Source organism: Euphorbia lathyris, chromosome 7 (assembly GCF_963576675.1).
Source record: "Euphorbia lathyris chromosome 7, ddEupLath1.1, whole genome shotgun sequence".
NCBI lineage: Eukaryota > Viridiplantae > Streptophyta > Magnoliopsida > Malpighiales > Euphorbiaceae > Euphorbia > Euphorbia lathyris.
The window spans coordinates 69,557,354-69,579,786 of NC_088916.1; positions in this window are offsets into that span (position 1 = coordinate 69,557,354).

A 22,433-nucleotide genomic window follows, 5' to 3' on the forward strand; every position below is an offset into this window, starting at 1 on the left:
ACTTGGGCAGAACCCAACAATAACCCCAGTCCCTGACCCAGCAACCTCTTCTCTATCTGGTCAAATTGCCATCTCTCAGGCCACAGTCAATGTTACTGAGTCCAGTCAAAGAATCATTGACTCAGTGCAGGCTCTGATTAGAGATATTCAGCATTCAACTCCTCCTGCTGCTGCCATTTCCCATATAGAAACTACTCAGCCTTCTCAAGTAACTCAACTTCTCAATGAAGTTAAGAAACTCAAGGACATGCTGAGTATTCTACTATCTTCACAAACACAGCAAGCTAGGCAGGATTCGATTGCTAAGTTGGCTGAGATCCAGTTGACAACTGTACAGTGTCTCACTTCTTTATCTTCCGAGATCCAGAACTTGTCAGCTGCGAACCCAAATCTCGCCACTTCCTCTGAGTTAAAGATGCTGTTTGCTCAGCTCCATACTGAGCAAAACAAGACTAATGCCCAGCTTGCAAACACATCTCAATGCTCAATGGAGCAACTCAGTGAGGCAGTTCGTCTACTTAATCTCCATAAGGAAGAAATGGACACCGACCAGCTCAAACAGGATCAAATACTGACCAATTCCCAGAAGATATTCGACCATGTTAGACACACGAATCTTCAGCGTGAGCACTATGATACTTCACTTCTCAAAACCTTCCACAACTCCTTTACTGCGCTGACAGACACAATTACATGGCTGGGAAAAGGACAAGCTTATGTACTCAGTATGCTCAGTGCTGCTGATATCCGTATTAGTCCTGAGGTCCTCAGCAACGGTGCTCCTATCTTTGATGGCATAGACGAAAGTGCTGATCGTTTGAAGACCTTCTCTGCTGAGCTCTCCAGAGCTGTTCTTTTGGATTCCTTCAAGTTGCCTCCACCCGGTGCTGGCAAAACGGGGGAGAAGAAAGATCAGCGCAGAACTCAAGCTGAAGGCAGTCAGAAAAAGAATAAGAAATAGATAAAAAAAAGAAAAAAAAAAACAAACATAGCTTATTTCTTCCTTCTTGTAACATGTATTATGTATGCTGACTATCCTATGTTATTTAATACAATACCTGCATGCATTGTCGACTCAACTTGTGTTATTTATCCTTTCATGCTAAGTATTATGAATGCATCTTCTAAGTACAAATTGAACTCAGTAAACGAGTAAAATACCTGCTGAATGTATGCTGCGTAAAAATTAATGTTTGAACTTGTCTAAAATCAACCATTGAACAAATTAATTACTCAGCGCTCTTTTACTATACTACACTTCCGCTAAAACTGAGTAAAATAGAATATATCCCACAAGCTGACCTATACTTGAAAACTGATCTTAGACTTATTCAATTAAACCTTAAAATGTTTAGAATAAAACTAAGTCAGTAGCTCAACCCTGATGGGGGGGTTTACTTAGTCAAATAGGTCAACTATCATGGGGGAGCTCAATGCTGAGTTCCTTGCTGAATAGTTTTGCCAACATCAAAATGGGGGAGTTTGTTGAAACACCTTTCCACAGGATTTTGATTTGACAAAATTATTTAAGTACAATTAAATATTCTATAACACACTAAGTTTAAATGCTTTGATTTATTGTTACTAATGTGTGTGTTCAATGTTGAGTTTATAATTGTTACAAGACATAAAGATCATAAGGCCCAAGCCCTATATGAAAGTCAAAGCCCAAGTCAAACAAGGCCAAGATCACTCAGCCCGCGTATTACAAAACAATGCCGTTGAGTATTGAAACGCAGCTCAGCAATGAAGGATCCAGAAGATCCACGTAGATACCTTCGGTAAGAAGCTGCTGAGCTATCTCGACAAAACGTACAAGACAGCCGCTGACCACAAAGCAACTTCCAGACCAAGTATTTCCTCTTTTGGTAAAGAACAGAAGACGCATGAAGCTGTCTGTTTGACATTACCAGATTTGGAGGAACATACTGCCACACTGACCGAAGAACAGAAGATGCTAGAATCTGATTGGCTAAGAGAACTGCTGAACAGACTGAGTGAAAACGACATGAAGCTGTTTCCCTCCAACGGTTATTTCGAAATTCGAAATAACCAGAAGCTCTCACAGCTCTCTATAAATAGAGCATTCAGAATCCTTATTCTACACAGAACTTCGAGCAAAAGCCGTTACGCTGACCAAAAGTATACAAAAGTTCTGCATCCAAAAGCAAAGCAAATCTTACACGACAATTTTCACATCTGTGTAAAAGTCTAGAGTGATTGATCCTCAATCATCTAAGGTGTTCTAGCAATTGTTGTTTAGGACAAATCTTAATCATTTCTAGAATTAGAAAGGAGAAGCTGAGTACTCGGTTTTAGTACTTAGTGAATTAGAGTAGAAGTGAGTAGAGGTATAGAGGAAGGTACTCTTGTTATACTCAGCTTCTGATTTGTAAAGGGTTTTTGAGTCTCTACCTTTAAAGAGCTCAGTAGTGAATTGGAAATCTCGGAACGTGTTCCGGGGACAGGACGTAGGCTTAGAAGAAGCCGAACCTGGATAACTCCGCTGAGTGAAGTATTTCTAACCCTTAACTCCTTAATACATTGCTTGCTTAAAACAAACTAAAACTGACCAAGTAAAAGAGGTCAAGCTGAGTTGTGCGCTGCAAACGACTTAGTTCAGGAATAGACTCTAAGTGCTATTTCCTGACTTAAGCAATGAAACTGACCTAGTCACCAGTTGACTAAGCCAGTGTCTTGCTGATTGCTCAGCGCCGCTGTCATATACTTTCTTCTTAAGAAAAAGAAGTTTGCCCTAATTATTTAAAAAGGGTAAAATAGTTCCTAACCCCCCCCCCCTTGGAACTATCTTTGCAACCTTACAAGGGACCAACATGAGTGACTAGCACTCATTTAGTAAGCTTTCTTTTGATATACAATTCTTGATATAGATTAAGTTCTTATTTCTTAGTTTTAGATTTTATTTTACATAGCAAAACTCTATCACCTTGAGAGCTTGTTCGTTGATTCCGGCATTCCGTCAAAGTTCCGTTCCATCTCCGTTCACCAAGCTCGAGAGTTCGACCTCCAAGTCCTAAGAGACGGCCTTGAGTCCGGTTAGCTAGTTCCGAGGGTGGATTCTTCCCTTTTCACTTGCTAATTAGCTTGTACTCTTCCTATGTACTAGGCTTGGTTGTATTCCATATTTACATTCCCCATATTTATAATTTATGATTCATAATCTCTTTTTCTATATATGTGTTGATGTTTGTTACTTGTTTTGATACTCGTAATTGATTATTGTGTAGGAGAACGCGATTTCCGATGCCATTCGGGCTATCTTTAGGGATTCATATAGGTGTTGCCTTACCGGAAGTGACGCTTCGGAAACCGTAGGAATTGACAAGCCACGGAACTTACGGGCCCTAATTTCTGATCCCAAGCATTAGACACGCCTTGACTATGAACCACGTAGTCTAAGTACTTCACGGGTCGGTCACACTACACGTAGTCATCATTGCAAGAGTAAATCATTAACGGTATATATTGGGAGTCATTGTTTATCGTATTTATAACTTATCACCATCCATACCACTTCGTAGAGTTTTTGTTATATAAATTTGTCTCACCCGTAGTTAGGAGTAGTTTGTAGTTGTTCCCCGAATCAACTCAAAGTATTCACCGCTTAGATAACGTATAAAACCGAGTCATTTAATACTTGTAGTTCGATACCCGGTCTTAACCGGATTATTACTTGATACAACGGGGTACACTTGCCCCTAAGTAGTAGCGTCTAGTAGAGAATAGAGCATTTAGGAAGATCACATCCGTAGTCATAACGAACTTATCATAATATATATTTCGTAAAGCTCTACCTAGCCGTTTACGCTATCAAGTTTTTGGCGCCGTTGCCGGGGATTTATAATTTCTTGCAATATTAGACAAAAACGTTTTATTGTTAATCTAAGCATTATTTTTGTATAAATTGTTTATATATACTTTTCCCTAACAACATTCTTTCTTGTTTATAATTTATTTCATTTATTTATTTTATGCACACCCGATCTCGGAGTGATACTCTCGTTCCTATTGATCTTGAAATTGAACGTACTCTTTGTAGGATTCGGAGAGAGAAAATGACAAACCTCAACAATGAAGCTAACCAACCCGAGGTCAACCAAAGGCCACCAGTGCAATGATAGGGGCGTTTCGTCCCTATCTTTTAGCGTGATTTACGGTTTAATTTTAGAAGAAATAAATAAGTTTAATTACAAAAATAGAGTGTTTTAATAAAATAACAAAATAAAAATAAATTCCTTACTTTCGGTTAATTTTCCTTATTTTTGATTAATATTAGAAAATAAAACGTCAAGCTAACTCGGCTCTCAAGATTTGTATTTCAGGTACGAGGAAAGAGTGAAAATCTACTCAAATACGCGGGGCGTATCATTATTTACGCGGGGCGTATCGTCATTTACGCGGGGCGTAAAACATGGTGTTAGAAATAATTGCCTTATCCGCAGGCACCATGTGGAAATGACTCAGCATACGCGGGGCGTATGACACCTTACGCGGGGCGTATGACACATGTCGGAAATGATTGGCCTAATCTTGAAAGTCAGACTGCATTGTCTCCCGGAGTCAACTCTCCATACGCGGGGCGTATCACCATTTACGCGGGGCGTAAAAGGTAGTTCTTCAACGTAAAAAGATCAGAGACTCATTTACGCGGGGCGTACTTTAGCTACGCGGGGCGTGCTTGAGACAACAAGACATGGAATTGGTCCACATGCAGGAGATTTCTGATGGAATTGGCACTTACGCGGGGCGTATATCACCTTACGCGGGGCGTATCATGGGATTTCTGCACCAAATAATGTTGCTCCATACTTGTACCTTGTGAAGTTACAATTCTACCCCTAGCTTGATGTATAAATAAGAGTGACTAGCACTCATTTAGATACCTTCTACCTTCTACCTCTACATCTCTTGAAACCTTGTACATAGCTACATTTTACTTCTTTTGATAGAATTCTTGTTGTTTTAGTTTTAGATTCAGTTTTTATATAATAAAACTCTCCCACCTTGAGAGCTTGTTCATTTGATCCATCATTTGTCAAAGTTCCGTTCCATCCTCGTCCACCAAGCTCGAGAGTTCCACCTCCAAGACCTAAGAGACGGCCTTGAGTCCGGTTAGCTAGTTCCGAGGGCCGATTCTTCCCTCTTCACTTGCTAACTAGCTTGCACTCTTCCTATGTACTAGGCTTGGTTGTACTCCGCATTTACGCTTTCCATATTTATAATATATGATTTGCAATTTCCGTTTCTATATATGTGTTGATGTTTATTGCTTGTTTTGATACTCTTAATTTATTATTGTGTAGGGGAACGCGATTTCCGATGCCATTCGGGCTATCTTTAGGGAGTCATATAGGTGTTGCCTTACCGGAAGTGACGCTCCGGAAACCGTAGGAATTGACAAGCCACGGAACTTACGGGCCCTAGTTTCTGATCCCCAGCATTAGACATGCCTTGACTAGGAACCACGTAGTCTAAGTACTTCACGGGTCGGTCAAACTACACATAGTCGTCTTTGCAAGAGTAAATCGTCAATCGGATATATTCGGAGTCATTGCTCATTATATTTATAACTTATCGTCACCTATATCACTTCGAGAAGTTTTTCGTTACATAAATCTGTCTCACCAATAGGATAGGAGTAGTTTGCAGTTGTGTCTCACACCAACTCAAAGTATTCACCGCTTAGATAACGTATAAAACCGAGTCGTCTAATACTTGCAGTTATAAATCCCGTGGATTCGATACCCGGTCTTAACCGGATTATTACTTGATACGACGGGGTACACTTGCCCCTAAGTAGTCGTAACGTCTAGTAGAGTTAAGAGCAATTTATAAAGAACACATCCATAGATACAGAGTCCGCACTTATAATATATACATTTCGTCGTGAAAACTCTACCACTAGGCGTCGCGCTATCATGCAACCCGTGAATAACAACCGCAATGGTGGTGGCAATGACATGCGCTCGATGATGGAGATTCTTGCTCCGCATCGTCCTCAAAACCGCAACGAAATCGTTGCCCCCACCATCCCGACCAACACATATGAAATCAAGACTAGCATGATCCAACTCATCCAACAACTTGGCCAGTTCGGAGGAGAACCCCATGAAAACCCTAACGAACATCTAGATAAATTTCTTATGTGTGCCGAAACTTCTCGGCAAAACGGTGTACCGGTTGAGGCCGTCCGACTAAAGTTGTTTCCTTTCTCTTTGACAGGACAAGCGTTGGAGTGGTTGCACTCGTTGGAGGCGGGTTCGATTACATCATGGGTGGAACTTGAGAAGGAGTTCCTTTCTTACTACTTCCCGCCTTCCAAAGCGGTTGAGTTGAGGAACGACATCACTACCTTTTGGCAGCTCGAACACGAAGCCTTTCATGCGGCTTGGGCAAGATTCCGAAAGTTGCTACGAAGCTGCCCGCACCACGATATCCCCAAGCACGATTTGGTAAGCACTTTTTATCACGGATTAACACCTACTAATCGTGCCACCGTGGATTCCGCAGCAGGTGGGGACCTATTTAGGAAGTCGGCCAGTGAAGCATATGAGCTCATCCACGAGCTCGCAAGGAAAAGCGTACAGTGGCAAGAAGATCGGCTTGCCGGACCTTCGCGACATCAAACGTTTGCCGTGGAGAAAGAGGCTCCGAAAAGTTCCATGGCGGAAATGAATAAAAAAACTTGACGCTTTGATAGCCAAGTTGAGCCTTAACAAAGTTGCACAGGTCCTGATGTGCAATCATTGTGGTGGAGATCATGACGGACTTAATTGCCAAGCCGGTAGCCCTTTCGCCGGCGACACCGAAAATGTAAGTTACATAGGAGGCAATCAAAGGTACAACCCTAACCCGAACTCCTACTCACACCACCACAATGATAATAACCGCGGATGGAGGCCTCGGTACCAACACCCAAACTTGTCCTATGGCAATAATAATAATGTATTGAGGCCCCCATCCGACTTTGATCAAGAATATCGGGAAAATGGGCTAGGGCAATCACAAACCATGCCCGATAATCGGAACACCCCACCTCCCGATAATGTGCATGGCCAGTCCGTAACGTCCTTGTTAAAGATATCTTAACCCGTCTTGCCGATAGTGAGGTGTTTTGCAGGGACCTTAGCCGCCAGGTAGCCCACTTGAATCGTCAGCAACAGGAAAGGCCGTTAGGGACTCTTCCGACAAACACCGAGCAAAACCCGCGGGGCAAAAATAGAGAGTCCGGACAGGCGATAACTCTCCTAAATAGTAGAAGTTCGGACCCGTCGAGTTCCAACTCGGACAGCCTGCAGTAAGCCGCCGCGTGAGAAAGTCGAGCTACTTCGACTCTAAACGTAGCATCGGTTTGAATTTCTCAAACCTCTTGTTTATATGTATCATAATTTATATTTATTTTTATTTATTTGTATTTTTCTCTCTTTTATGTTATTCTTATTTTTCTTTTTAGTTATTTTTATTTTCTCCCATCTCATAAATTAAAAGAAAAACAAATCCCATGTTTAATCCAAAAAATATATAAGCCACGCGGAGCGTACACACCAGTACGCCCCGCGTACCTGCGTGTCTGTCCCTATTTTTGTAATTCAAGACATGCTAGGCGGGGCGTCTATCCTACCACGCCCCGCGTACCTTCAACCGTTGGGACTTCCGTTAAATAAAAGCCACGTGTACGGACACGCGGGGTGCCCCATAGGGCACGCCCCGCGTATCCTAGGGGAGTTGCGAATTACAACTCCCCATGGCATCCTTTCTCCCTTCCACCTCTCCCATCACTCTCTCCTCTTCCCCAAAAATCTTTCCCACTTCTCCACTCCACCTCCTCTTCCCTCCAATCACCCTTCACCTTTTCAAATTCAAACTTCTTAAACTCCCCTCCACATTAATTTCTCTTTAACCACCATCTTAATTACAATTTAAAAATCATAAAACCATTAAATATTCAAAAAACCACCAATTAAAATTCATAAAAATTTAAAAACTCCCTTAAAACCGAAAAATAATGCTTCCACTTCCGTCCTCCACGCGCGGCGTACCCCCATGTACCCCCATGTACGCCCCGCGTCCTCGCCTTTCTCCCATCAATTTAGGGCCAGGAGGTGCGATACACGAGGCGTGCTTCCCCGCACGCCCCGCGTGCCATGCCGTTTTCGTGTCAAATAAAGACTAGGAGGTGGGATACGCGTGGCGTGGCCCCTTCACGCCCCGCGTACCCCTCCTAGAATTCCGAGAATCCCTTGGAATTCCACTCCTCCCCTATATATACTCCCCCTTTTTTTTTCTTCTTCCTCACAACTCACTCTAAAACCCCATACTCATTCACAACTCCTCCTTCCTCCTTCATTAACACCATGGCAAGACGCAAGCATGTCGCCGACATGCGGCCCCCACAGTCCACTCGGGCCCGTACTTCTCGTTCCCTACCATGCCAATCACCACCACCCCCTGAACGAGAAGGAACACCGCCACTCACTCGCCAATATCGGGCTCCTTTCCACCTTCTCACCGAAGAAGAAGCCCAATCCTACCAAACACTCTCCGCTGCCTACGTAATGGAACTCCCGTACATCGAACGTAGCGTTCTTGATCGCTACGATGTTGGCGGTGCTTTCGAGGCCCACCTTCGTGCTCTAAATTGGCTCGATCACTATCGGGCATGCCACCACGTTTATTCTTCGTTGGTCGTGGAGTTTTACACCACCATAGAATCCAATAATGTTCCCAGAGCCACCCTCTTCAACTTCCGCCTTCACAACCACCCCTTCTCCATTGACACACAATGGCTCCGCAACCATTTCACCCGTCAAGCGGAGGACGGGATAGCACATTGGCCCGAGGGTGTCTCCCCTCATGATTTTTGGACCTCCATCACCGGGTCCGACGATTATGATGTCTCTAACCTCCGCCCGGCCTGCATCCGCGATCCAATCCTCCAACTTCTCCACCGCTTCATCTCCTTCTACTTCTCGGGGAAGCCCGAGTCCACCAAGGTCAATAAGCACGAGCTTTTGGCCCTCTATTGTTGTGCAAACGGCCTCACTTACGACCTTTCCTACCTCGTAGCCGTCCAACTCCACCACATGCCTACTCGAAAACGTGGCAAACTCGGGTTGGGCCATCTCATCACCATCTTTGCCACCTCCGCTCTTGGCGAAGCTGCCCTTGACCGCCTTCCCAGCTTGGAGCCACGGCCCTTGGAAAAAAATGCCTTCAAATCACTCCAACGCCCTACCTCCGGCCCGGGTGAGAGTTCGGGGGCAGCCTAACCCCAAGACGATGAGGACGAGGGATCGGACTCGGACATGGGCCTAAACTTTAGCCCACCACCCAACCATGACTTCAACTCCATATATGCCTGGTTGGACGCCTTGGAAGGCCAACAACGTCAAGATCGTGCCCACTACGATTCTCAATTCGCCAACCTCAACGCCACTCTCACCACCCGCTTCGACACCCTTGAGGCTAATCGCCTCATGGACCATTCCACCTTCACCACTCGCTTCGATTCCATCGAGGCCCAACGGCGTGAGGATCGGGCTAATTTTGACGCCTTCACCAACGCGTTCTTCACACATTTCAACATCAACGGGCATCCTCCTCCGCCTCCACCCTAGTTTCCCTTTCTTTGTTTTATGTTTTCCTTTGTTTTGTGTTTTCTCTTTTTGTGTTTATGTTCTTAGTTCGTTTTGTTTTGTGTGTTTCTTTTGTTGTTTTTGTTATCCTTTTGTGTTTCTATTGTACTTTCTTTTTTTATTTTAATATATTTATGATTTTCCTTTATGTTTCGTTTTGTTTATTTCATTTTTTCGTGTTCATTTTTCTCTGTCTATGCATCATTTAATAATCTTCACGCGGGGCGTACCCCATTCTACGCCCCGTGTGCCCCACTGTTTTCCCATATAACTGGCCCAGAGCTCGGAACATGCGGGGCGCCCCTCTCAGTGCGCCCCGCGTATCTGAGTCTCTGGCCAAAATACACTTAAAACGCATCTCCTACGCGGGGCGCCCCCCTGGGCACGCCTCGCGTAGGACCTGACCTTCAAGGGTCCCTTTTAAATTCCATCTCTATTTCTATTTTTGTTTTTCTTTTCTTTTGCGACGTCCTTGGAATAGACGTCATTTTAATAACGCGGAGGGCCGTGCAACCCTGCACTTAACGTTTGTTTTGCACTAACAAAAACAAAAATAAAAATCAAATAAACAAAAAATAATTAAACTAATTTATTGATTCTTAAATTTTTCCGACACACTACCCCCTCGGAAATTAATTAAAAGTTCCGTTATTTGTTCTTAAATAAAAAGACGTTAACACAAAGGATCGGTTTAAGTAAGAAATTTTAGTCTTAATTCTAAAGTTATAGAATTTATGCAAAGCCTAGGTTCGTACTAAACAAAAGCATTGAGTCCTAACCCAAAGGTTATCTCTATAATGAAATTTAAAAAGGCAATAAAAACAGGATAGTTAAAAATTTGACGAGAACTTGAACGTACACAATTTAACCCGAAATTTTGTGAGATATTTTTGAGCCTAAAAGAGTTCGTACGAGAACTCTATTTCTTTCACAATTTTTTGAGAGCATTGACTTCACTCGACTCATAGAGTTTGCACCTAATACCGGGTTAAGTACACTTATTTTGGTAAAAATAGGCAATAGACGATAAAACGAACCCACTTAGGCTAATTCTTTTCTTAACTTATTTTTCTCGTTTTCATTAACCTCTAGGAAACCCCCTCGAGCCTGTTAACCGAATTTTTTGTTAATACCCCTTTTAACATTTAACCCTTTTTCCTCGTGTTTAAATACCAATAAAATCAAATCGCACCAAAATTACCCGAAACAAGCCAAGGCCTTGATAAGTAAGCACCATAAGCTTTCGAAATCGTTTTTGTGCCGCTCTCAAAGCAAAAAGAAAAAAGAAAAACACAATAAAGAGCAAAAGGCATTCTCAAGCTCCACCCGAGCAATTTCGAGTTATATTGTACGAACTTGCTAAGGCCAAAATAAAAACACGGTGTGATCATCAAAATGGTATTTGAACTCGAGTTTCTAAAAATTAACCACTAAAAAGCCACCCACATTACAACCCCCCTCCGGGTTCATTTTTAATATTGCCTAGACCATAACATAGGAGGAAAAACCCGGATGAAAATGCAAACTCAAAGTGACTTCGAGTAAGTGCAAGGGAGAGTGCAAAAACACCGACCCATCAAAATTTGAGCGTAAGAGTGAAATCCCTTGGTGAGGTGCTATCGGGTTCTCAAAAGATAATCGACCCCCGTTAATATTGCCTATTAAATTTGATCATGGAGGTTTCAAACAAGTTTTGGTCACTCATTTGTTTGCGTAGGTACTTACCGAAAACTTTGCATAAAACTTTAGCTTCGGAATCACGCACTTGGTAAAACCAACCGACAGTTTGTTTCTTAATAATCTCAAACCCTTGTCTTTCGATTTCTTTTACTTGAGGACAAGTAAAACTTTAAAGTCCGAGGAGGTTTGATAGGGGCGTTTCGTCCCTATCTTTTAGCGTGATTTACGGTTTAATTTTAGATAAAATAAATAAGTTTAATTGCAAAAATAGAATGTTTTAATAAAATAACGAAATAAAAATAAATTCCGTACTTTCGGTTAATTTTCCTTATTTTTGATTAATTTAGAAAATAAAAACGTCAAGCTAACTTGGCTCTCGAGAATTGTATTTCAGGTACGAGCAAGGAGCAAAAATCCACCGACATACGTGGGGCGTATCACCCTCCACGCGGGGCGTGGAACACATTGTCAGAAATAATTGCTCAATCCGTAGGCACCACGTGGAACTCAACCACTGCCACGCGGGGTGTCCCACCTTCCACGCGGGGCGTATGAGCAATGATCAGCAATAATGTCTCAATCATGAATGTCAGACTGTAGGATCTTCTAAGTCAACTGACAATACGCGAGGTGTACAACCATATACGCGGGGCGTGTATGGGAAGTTCTTCAAGATAAAATTCCAAGAACTCATATACGCGAGGCGTCCCCCAGGCCATGCGAGACGTAAAAGACCTAATTCAAGCAATAAAATCTCAGAAGCTCAACCACGCGAGGCGTACCCCAGTCTACGCGGGGCGTGGTTGACACAGCAAGATCTGGATTTGGTCCATATGCAGGAGATTTCTGACAGAATGGGCAAATACGCGGGGCATCCGCCACCATACGCGGGACGTGTCATGGGAAAACTGCAGAAATAATGTAGCTCCATACTTGTATCTTGTGAAATTACAATTCTACCCCTAGCTTGATGTGTATAAATAGGAGTGACTAGCACTCATTTAGTAAGCTTTCTTTTGATATACAATTCTTGATATAGATTAAGTTCTTGTTTCTTAGTTTTAGATTTTATTTTACATAGCAAAACTCTATCACCTTGAGAGCTTGTTCGTTGATTCCGGTATTCCGTCAAAGTTCCGTTCCATCTCCGTTCACCAAGCTCGAGAGTTCCACCTCCAAGTCCTAAGAGACGGCCTTGAGTCCGGTTAGCTAGTTCCGAGGGTGGATTCTTCCCTTTTCACTTGCTAATTAGCTTGTACTCTTCCTATGTACTAGGCTTGGTTGTATTCCATATTTACATTCCCCATATTTATAATTTATGATTCATAATCTCTTTTTCTATATATGTGTTGATGTTTGTTACTTGTTTTGATACTCGTAATTGATTATTGTGTAGGAGAACGCGATTTCTGACGCCATTCGGGCTATCTTTAGGGATTCATATAGGTGTTTCCTTACCGGAAGTGACGCTCCAGAAACCGTAGGAATTGACAAGCCACGGAACTTACAGGCCCTAATTTCTGATCCCAAGCATTAGACATGCCTTGACTAGGAACCACGTAGTCTAAGTACTTCACGGGTCGGTCACACTACACGTAGTCGTCATTGCAAGAGTAAATCATTAACCGTATATATTGGGAGTCATTGTTTATCATATTTATAACTTATCACCATCCATACCACTTCGTAGAGTTTTTGTTATATAAATTTGTCTCACCCGTAGTTAGGAGTAGTTTGTAGTTGTTCCCCGAATCAACTCAAAGTATTCACCGCTTAGATAACGTATAAAACCGAGTCATTTAATACTTGTAGTTATAAATCCCGTGGATTCGATACCCGATCTTAACCGGATTATTACTTGATACGATGGGGTACACTTGCCCCTAAGTAGTAGCGTCTAGTAGAGAATAGAGCATTTAGGAAGATCACATCCGTAGTCATAACGAACTTATCATAATATATATTTCGTAAAGCTCTACCTAGCCGTTTACGCTATCAGTTCACTGCACCATCAGCCGCACAAACGGAGGAAGGATAAACATCCGCACCATAGGACTTAGCTGCTTTGGTCGAGACACTTGCTGAAACAGTTCGGCAGATCCATTGCAACCAAGATGCTTACTTCAGGAGTGTGGGATCCGTCCCGCCTTTTCCGTTTCATCCTTGAGTTGGTTGCACACCTCCTCCACGGGGCAGTATTTCTTACCCCTCTTTTACTTTTAATTTGCTATTTTATGCCTCGGGACGATGCAAACGCAAAGTGGGGGAGGGAGGTTTATTATCGAGCTGCAATTGTGTTGATTTTTAGGAGCTCGGCTCTGTTTTAACCTGTGAAAATGTTGTGACTATCTTGAGCTTTCTAAGTCTAATTTTTGCAAATATATGCTTGTGATTAGTGTGAGGTGCCCACCATTTTTGATTGAATATACTGTCTTGACTTAGTGTGAGGTGGGCACCCAAATGATTGTTCTTAAAGTTGTCATCGTGTGTCTTTAGCTTATGCTCGAAAATTGACAATCAAAGCTAGCAAGCACTGAGTCCCGTTAGTTTTATAGAGTTCAAAGTTGCTAATCTGAAAAGAAATAGGATGTGAATAACAACTCATTTGTGCTTTGTCACATGATTAAACGATTATGGGTCAATCCAAATCTAAAGGAAGGACGTTTTGAACTTTGCAACACCACAATTTTAACCCTTGAACAGTGGACAGATTTTGAGCCTATATTATAGTGAGCGAATACATTGCATTTTCGCTCTAATTTTCTTGTTGAGTGATTGTCCTCGTGGATTGGGAATTCTAGAACTTGCCTTGTTATGCATATTGAGACCGCATTGGATGAATTGAAGCAGTTGAAATCATTAGGGTGTTTAGGTTTTCTTCTTTTAGCCTTTCTTTGTTTTTACACTTTTGAACCCTAGTTGTATAGAAAATCGTATAGATCCTAGCCCTTAGTTAACCACATTTGAGCCTTTTTCCTCTTATTCTTTTTACCCAATGTGTATTTCACCATTCGGCCAAAGGTGTTTTAGCCTTCAGAGATTCATTTTGTTTCATTCGTACATCTGTTTTTGTTTTTTTAGTTCGCTGAAATTTCCAAGGTTTTGAGAACCACATAGGAAATGAATGAAAGAAGATTCAACCTTCTTGTTCTTCCAATGCACTAGTTGTGCTTATGCTTCAGAATAACGAAAGGAAACTGTTTTCATTACTTTAGTATTAAAAAAAAGCCAAAGAAAAGAAAGAAAGAGGCAGATAAAAAAATCGTGTTCGTTGTATTAATTTGAAACTTCTAATGGTAGTCTCAAGTTCATTTTGATTATGAATTTGTTTGTCTCATATAAATACTTGTGTTTTGTTTTACTTGGCCATTTTTGTTCGGAGTAGCAAGTGTTTATCGACTATTCTATCTTTTGCTACTCTCGACCCCCTCTTTCTTTCCCCTTCTTCATTACAACCTTTTTTAGCCCTATGATTTCGTGCCTAAATTCATGCTAGCGGTGGAGACTTGATATATACACAATCTTATGGTAATTCCCTTCCATGTTTGTGACTTAAGTGGACACCAAAATGTAATTTTACCCTAAACACTTGAGTGATATGAGTGAAATCTGGTGAGGGTGTTGCATTATTCAACCTGTTCTTTCCGAAAATTTGATTGATCTATCTTTAACCTTTCATTGTAGCAAGCATGTTTGAGTTTGTGAAAACCTTCTACTATTTGATGCTTGGTAAAACGACGATCTTTATAACGCTAAGGGGACTTAGGGAAGTTAGTGGAGTGCGTCTTCTCGTAGAGACAAGTGATAGATTAAACTTTGACATGCTTGAGGACAAGCATTTGGCAAGTGTGAGGTAGTTTGATAAGTGCAAAAAGTAGCAAGTAAACATGCTTTATTTTCGTACTTATTCGTATTTTGATTCCTTGATTTTGGAGCTTTTTACTTGTTATTATCACAAGGTACTTGCAGGAGCCAATTTAGAGAAAGTAAAGCTATTTGGAGCTTAATTGGGCATTTTTACCTAAGTTGCAGAATTTTGATCAGAGATGACTTAGTCTGGCCCAAGACTAAGGAAGGTCGGCAGCAGCAGAATTGCCAACTCAGCAGATTCGAGATTTACTTTGTCAACAAGTATCCTACTATGCCAAGGAGTGTCTTGTTGAAACACCTTTCCACATGATTTTGATTTGACAAAATTATTTGAGTATATGTTTAAAAATATTCTAAAACACACTAAGTTTAAATGCTTTGATTTATTACACTAATGTGTTTGTTCAATGTTGAGTTAAATTATTTATAAGACATAAAGACTAAAAGGCTAAAGGCCCAAAGGAAAGTCAAAGGCCCAAGACAACTCGGCCCGTGTAAACAAAACGCTGTCGTTGTGGACAAAACGCAGCTCAACATGAAGAAGGATCTGGAAGACGTTCTTTATCTACTTCGGAACGAAGCTGCTGAGTTGGATGACAAAGAGTACAAGACAGCAGCTGAGCAAGGAACAACTTCAAGACAAAGTATTTCTACTTTGGGTAAAGTTCAGAAGACACAGAAAGCTGTCTGGAAGACTTTGCCATAAAAGGCGAAACATTATGCCTGTCTGTCTAAAAGCTGTTGGGGTTTAGTGTCCTATAGACAATTGTTCTAGGATACAAACTTAATGTAAATGAATTGTTCTTTATATCATTTGTTTAATGAGATATATGTTTTATAACTATATAAAGGCAATCCCTTTTAAGCACTAAATAAAGTCTAATAAAAGGAAATCCATAAGTTTATTTAAAGTGATTATAAAGTGTTCATACAAGCATGAAGTGAGACAAAACTTTATAGTAAACTGATAAACTTAAAACCACCCTAAGTCAAGTGATATGTTTGGGATTGACATATCACTATTGAGACTTGTATGTAACAATGTCTTCTGTCCGACAGAAAGCTGATCTCACAAGCTTTATAGATACAGATTTTTGGACAGTTACATAGATCCGATGAAACGTTGTTCATTAGGATTGGGGATCCGATTTGAGATAACAGGATAGGTAGATTCATCCTTGTCACCTGTTCATCTCATTGGTATTAATAGGTATAACTAATCCTCAGACTCAAAGGAATATTAATTGGTATTCTGGATTACGGAATGTGATGCTTTGACTCTGGTGTAACACGATCCTTAACAGAGATGACTCTGGGGTGTGAACAGTAGATGTTGGGTATCACAGGAAGTAATTGCGGAGTCGTTATATATTGGATTGAGCATTTATCACTCCCGATAAATGGGAGATACATCCATGGATCGCTTGTGGAAGACTCGACTCTAAATCCTTGCAAGATGATAGCTTAAGAGTAAGAAATACAGATTTCACTTAACCTATCTTTTTGAGTTGACTCGGCATGTACAAGTAAAACGAACGTCTCGCTATATGTGACTTGACATCACCCATAGTCATAAGATTCAGTTCAAGGATGTAGTTGATAAAGGATCGAATTATAATGTAACTAATATGGAAAGGTTAACGACAGAATCAACCTGTCTTCTTATAGCTCTGGGGGAATGATTACGGACTTGCTAATCACATACTCTGTACATCATTCCGTTATGCAAAGATTAAATATAATTCTTTGAAAATTAATTTAATAACGTTGCATACGGCTAGAAGCAATAAGAACCTAATGGATCACACATAAGACTTGGAACCTAAAAGAGAGATAGATGTTAATTAATTGATAGAAGCTCAATTGAGCCCAATAAGGCCCATGGACATAAGGGGGTCGAAATTCATGTAGTAATATACATGAATAATTAATTTGATTTTGTTAATCCTAATTAGATTAGGAATATGAATTAAATTAATTAAGAGATAATTAAATTAGGAGTTTTAATTAGATTAATATACTCCTATTATTATCCAATAAGGTTATTATTATTATCCTTAATATATTAGATATATAGTGAGATAATAATTAGGAATTCTATTCCGAATGGAATTCCTATTCAGTAACCTAATTCTATCTAACTAGGGATTAGATACAAGAGATTATAAATACCCCTTCCCTTGAGATTTTCGAAATCCAAGCAAGCCATACCCTACTTGTGATTTTCGAAATTCACCTAGTCCAAGAGAGAGAAAATTCGACACCCCTAGTTCGAGGACGAGATTTCTCTACGGCTTCGTTTGATCAATTGATTTTCATCTATTTCTTTTATCCTTGATCTTGTGTTGATTAGTTAGAGGCAATCTACTTTGGTTGCTATTCAACGGTTGATACTAAATTAATCTTCCCGTGTTTTATTTCGTGTTTGGGAACTCGAAGAAGAAAAACAAACAAAAGGGATAAATTCGTTTTACTACTCCTACATCAGGTCAGTTCACGATTTCACGGATTCCCGAAGGTTGAACCGTTGGATCGTCGCGATTTTTGGACAGGAGCTTCTAGACATATTCTTCCACGTTGCCACCGAAGGGATTGTCATTCAGAGGTCTGGAAGGTCTGTTTCAGATAGGGGCAGATTGGTAGACAGTTTCTATTTCTTTTGAAGTTGTGGGCACTTCGTTTGCAACGGTAGATAGAACTTCTAAAAGGTATTTCTTCTTATCCCTCTTTATATGAAATAACGGTTAACGGATCTTGTGGTTTATAGAAATAGGTTAAAATTTTTATATTTCCGCTGCTATACCTTAGCCTAATTTCCAACAGTGGTATCAAAGCCATCGTTAAATCCGTCATATCATATATGAAAATTTAGAAGTTTTCAATAGGATTGAATAAAAATTTATAGTTAGGATTAATTAACAAATTGTTTTGATTAATTAATTCTAAAGATAAATAAGTTTTAATTAATTGTTAATTAAAACAGATTATGCGTATGTTCCTAATTTGTTTAAAAGTTTGTTTTACCAATTTGTAAATCAAAATGTTAAATGAATTAAAATCAAAATAATTGGGACGTGCATAATTAAGGTTTTGTATAGTTATATTAATCTAAAGATTAATATAAAAGATACGAAACTATTAGAAGTAAAATTGGATGAAAGTTAATTGATAAGTTAATGTGATTAACATAAATATTACATAAGATAGTTATGTAATCAACCAATTAAATTTATTTAATTGAGTCTGTGCATGTTTGGAGTTATGGACATATTTGGACCCTCTTTAGTCTTTTGGTATTTTTGAAATAGGGTCTGCGAGTCCTGCCTTTCTACTATCTATTGTAATTTCTCCTCTCATCTGATTCCCTTCAATTCAATTGAAGTTTTCTTTAGTAGTATAGAAATTAATATGTAATTTCAAGGCGTCATGGAGAAGACGGAGGACCTAAAGAGAAATATGTAATAGTTAGTATTTCCTTAGGTTTGCCCTTTTATTCCGTCTCTGGCTCGACGGAATAATTTAGATGATATGTCCATAACGCCAATGTATGTGAATGTATATGTCTGATGTATGCTAAAGCAAATCAAGACTAAGTTAGATTATGAGACCTAAAATAAAATCCCTCATTAAAAAGTTAAGTAAATAAACAAGTTATTAAAATCGGTTGCCCCTCCCTAATATTATAATTCAGCCGGCAGTGCTGAGGGCCTTTGGGTTGTTGAGTAAACTCAAGCTCGGGGTCCTTTCGGTAACACCTGAATTATCGAAAATCATTTTTCATGAATATGGGGTAATACTTAAATTAGATTATGATAATTGGATGAGTAAACTCATGTTGTCATAAACTAATGAGCAAGACGGTTGGGATTAATATGAATAGCATATTAGTTACTAATGTGGTTGGTAACCCAATAACCTAGGAATCACATTAAAGATGTGATTGATTACATGAATCTACCTAATGAATGAGACTAACTTGTTGAGTAAACTCAAGGCGAAATCTCAGGAGTTAGGATCCTAGCTCACTAAAGGATTTGTGAAATTCTTCGAATTAATATGGAGGGCTATTAATTTGGCAAAATAGTGGGAGCAATCTAAAATAAACTAAAAGGCCTATAATTTTAGATTGATATACTTTAAGCAAATGAATGACATACGTTTACTCTTTCTCACTCTCAGGTTTAATTAAACCCACTCTTATAATCATGACTAAAACCAATCTGCAAAACATTCTTACCAATAACAAATTGAATGGTTCAAACTTCACCGACTGGTTTCGTAACCTCAAAATTGTTTTGAAGTTCGATAAAATAGGGTATGTACTTGATACATCGATACCCCCTCTCCCTACTGATGATGCTCCCATTGAGGAAATTGATGCTTACCAGAAGCATAAGGCTGATGATGATCATGCCGGATGCATCATACGTGCATCGATGATACCGGAATTACAAAGGCAACATGAGGAAATGGATGCCTATTCCATCATCATGCACCTAAAGGAATTGTTTGGGAAACAAACCAGGTGCGAACGCTACGAGATATCGAAGTTGCTATATCATAGTAGGATGCAAGAGGGCACATCTGTCATGGCACATTGTGTCAAGATGATTGGCTACATTACCAAACTTTCTAGTATTGGATTTGTGATGGATAATGAATTAAGTATAGACTTAATTCTTCAATCCCTCCTAGAAAGTTATTCACAGTTCATTATGAACTATCAAATGAATGACTTGCAAACCTCTATTGAAGAGCTTGCAAATATGCTCAAGTCAGTTAAGCCCAATATGAAGAAAGACAAAGCCATACCGGCTCTTGTCATTGAAGGATCAAAGAAAAGGAAAGGGAGCTATCCCAATCCTAATTATCCCAAGAAAGGTAAGAAAGCCGTGCCCTACAAAGCTAAGGGAAAGGAAGTGAAGAAGCCTAAAGGAGAGTGCCACTTCTGTGGTAAAGACGGGCATTGGAAGAGGAACTGCAAGGAGTACCTAGCCTCCCTCAAGAAGGGAAATGGCGGTGCTTCAACATCTGGTATGTTTTATATTGAAATAAATACAGTTTCACTATCTGAATCTTGGGTATTAGATACCGGATGTGGATCTCATATTTGTACAAATATGCAGGAGCTAAATCAGACTAGGGAACTAAAGAAAGAAAGCATAAGCTTGCGAGTAGGAAATGGAGCAAGAGTTGCCGCCCTCGCAATTGGAGATTATATTTTAAATTTGCCCTCTGGGCTTGTAATAGAATTAAGGAATTGTTTATACGTTCCTCAAATGTCTCGCAACATTATTTCTATTAGCCGTCTTGTTGACGACGGTTTTCATATTTCAATAAAAGACAAGAGTTGCAATTTTTATAAAGATTCGATCTTTTATTTTTCAGGAATTTCACAAAATGGGATTTATGTGTTAGATACCAAAATTCCTGCTTATGCAATTGATACCAAAAGACATAAGCTAGATAATTCAACTTACTTGTGGCATTGTCGTTTAGGCCATATAAACAAGAGACGCATGCTAAAGCTACATTCAGATGGGCTTATAGATCCAATCGATCCCGAATCATTGGAAACATACGAATCATGTTTAAAAGGTAAAATGACAAAGACACCCTTTAGCAATAAAGGTGAGCGTGTATCAGACACTCTAGGACTCATTCATTCATATGTATGTGGTCCTATGTCAGTCCAAGCAAGAGGAGGATTCAGATCCTTCATAAGCTTCATAGATGACCATACCCGATATGGTTACATCTACTTGATGAAGCACAAGTCAGAAGCTGTTGAGAAATTCAAATGCTTCAAGAATGAAGTAGAAAATCAATTAGGAAAGAAAATAAAGACGCTTCGATCTGATCGAGGTGGCGAATATCTTTCAGATGATTTTCTGAATTATCTAACTGAATGTGGGATATGCTCACAATGGACACCTCCCTATACACCACAACACAATGGTGTGTCCGAGAGGAGAAACCGTACCCTATTAGATATGGTACGATCCATGATGAGCATGGCCTTACTTCGAAAGACGTTCTGGGGCTATGCCTTAGAAACTGCACTCTTCGCCCTAAATCGAGTACCAACTAAATCCACTAGTTCCACACCATATGAATTGTTCGTTGGTAGGAAACCCGTGTTTTCATTTATGAGAGTATGGGGTTGTTCAGCCTTTGTCAAACGCATTGCGTTCGACAAACTAGATTCGAAATCTGATAAATGTTTCTTCATTGGATACCCTAAGGAAACTATGGGATATTACTTCTATCATCCAGATGATCAGAAAGTAATCGTATCCAAGCACGCAACCTTCTTAGAGAAAGAGTTTCTCGAAGAAATACAAAAGGGAAGCATGATTGAACTTGACGAAGTTCAAGAAGAAGAAACACCGACTGAAACAACAGAGGCGGTTGAGGTACCCGAAGGAGTCCCATTAGATGAGACTCCAGTGCCACCTATTCATAGATCACAAAGAGTTTGTGAACACCCAGTTAGATATGGTTTTCTAGTGGGAGATGATAATGAAGTTCCCGTGTTAGACGACGAACCCGAAAACTACGAAGAGGCTCTTACTAGTCCAGATTCTAAAGCATGGCTTGAGGCCATGGATTCTGAAATGGATTCCATGTATACTAACCAAGTGTGGACTTTGGTTGATCCACCCGAAGGGATAATATCCATTGGGTGCAGGTGGATCTTCAAAAAGAAGACAGACATGGATGGAAAGGTTAGCACCTACAAAGCTAGGTTATTATTATTATCCTATTATTATTATCCAATAAGGTTATTATTATTATCCTTAATATATTAGATATATAGTGAGATAATAATTAGGAATTCTATTCCGAATGGAATTCCTATTCAGTTAGGAGTTTTAATTAGATTAATATACTCCTATTATTATCCAATAAGGTTATTATTATTATCCTTAATATATTAGATATATAGTGAGATAATAATTAGGAATTCTATTCCGAATGGAATTCCTATTCAGTAACCTAATTCTATCTAACTAGGGATTAGATACAAGAGATTATAAATACCCCTTCCCTTGAGATTTTCGAAATCCAAGCAAGCCATACCCTACTTGTGATTTTCGAAATTCACCTAGTCCAAGAGAGAGAAAATTCGACACCCCTAGTTCGAGGACGAGATTTCTCTACGGCTTCGTTTGATCAATTGATTTTCATCTATTTCTTTTATCCTTGATCTTGTGTTGATTAGTT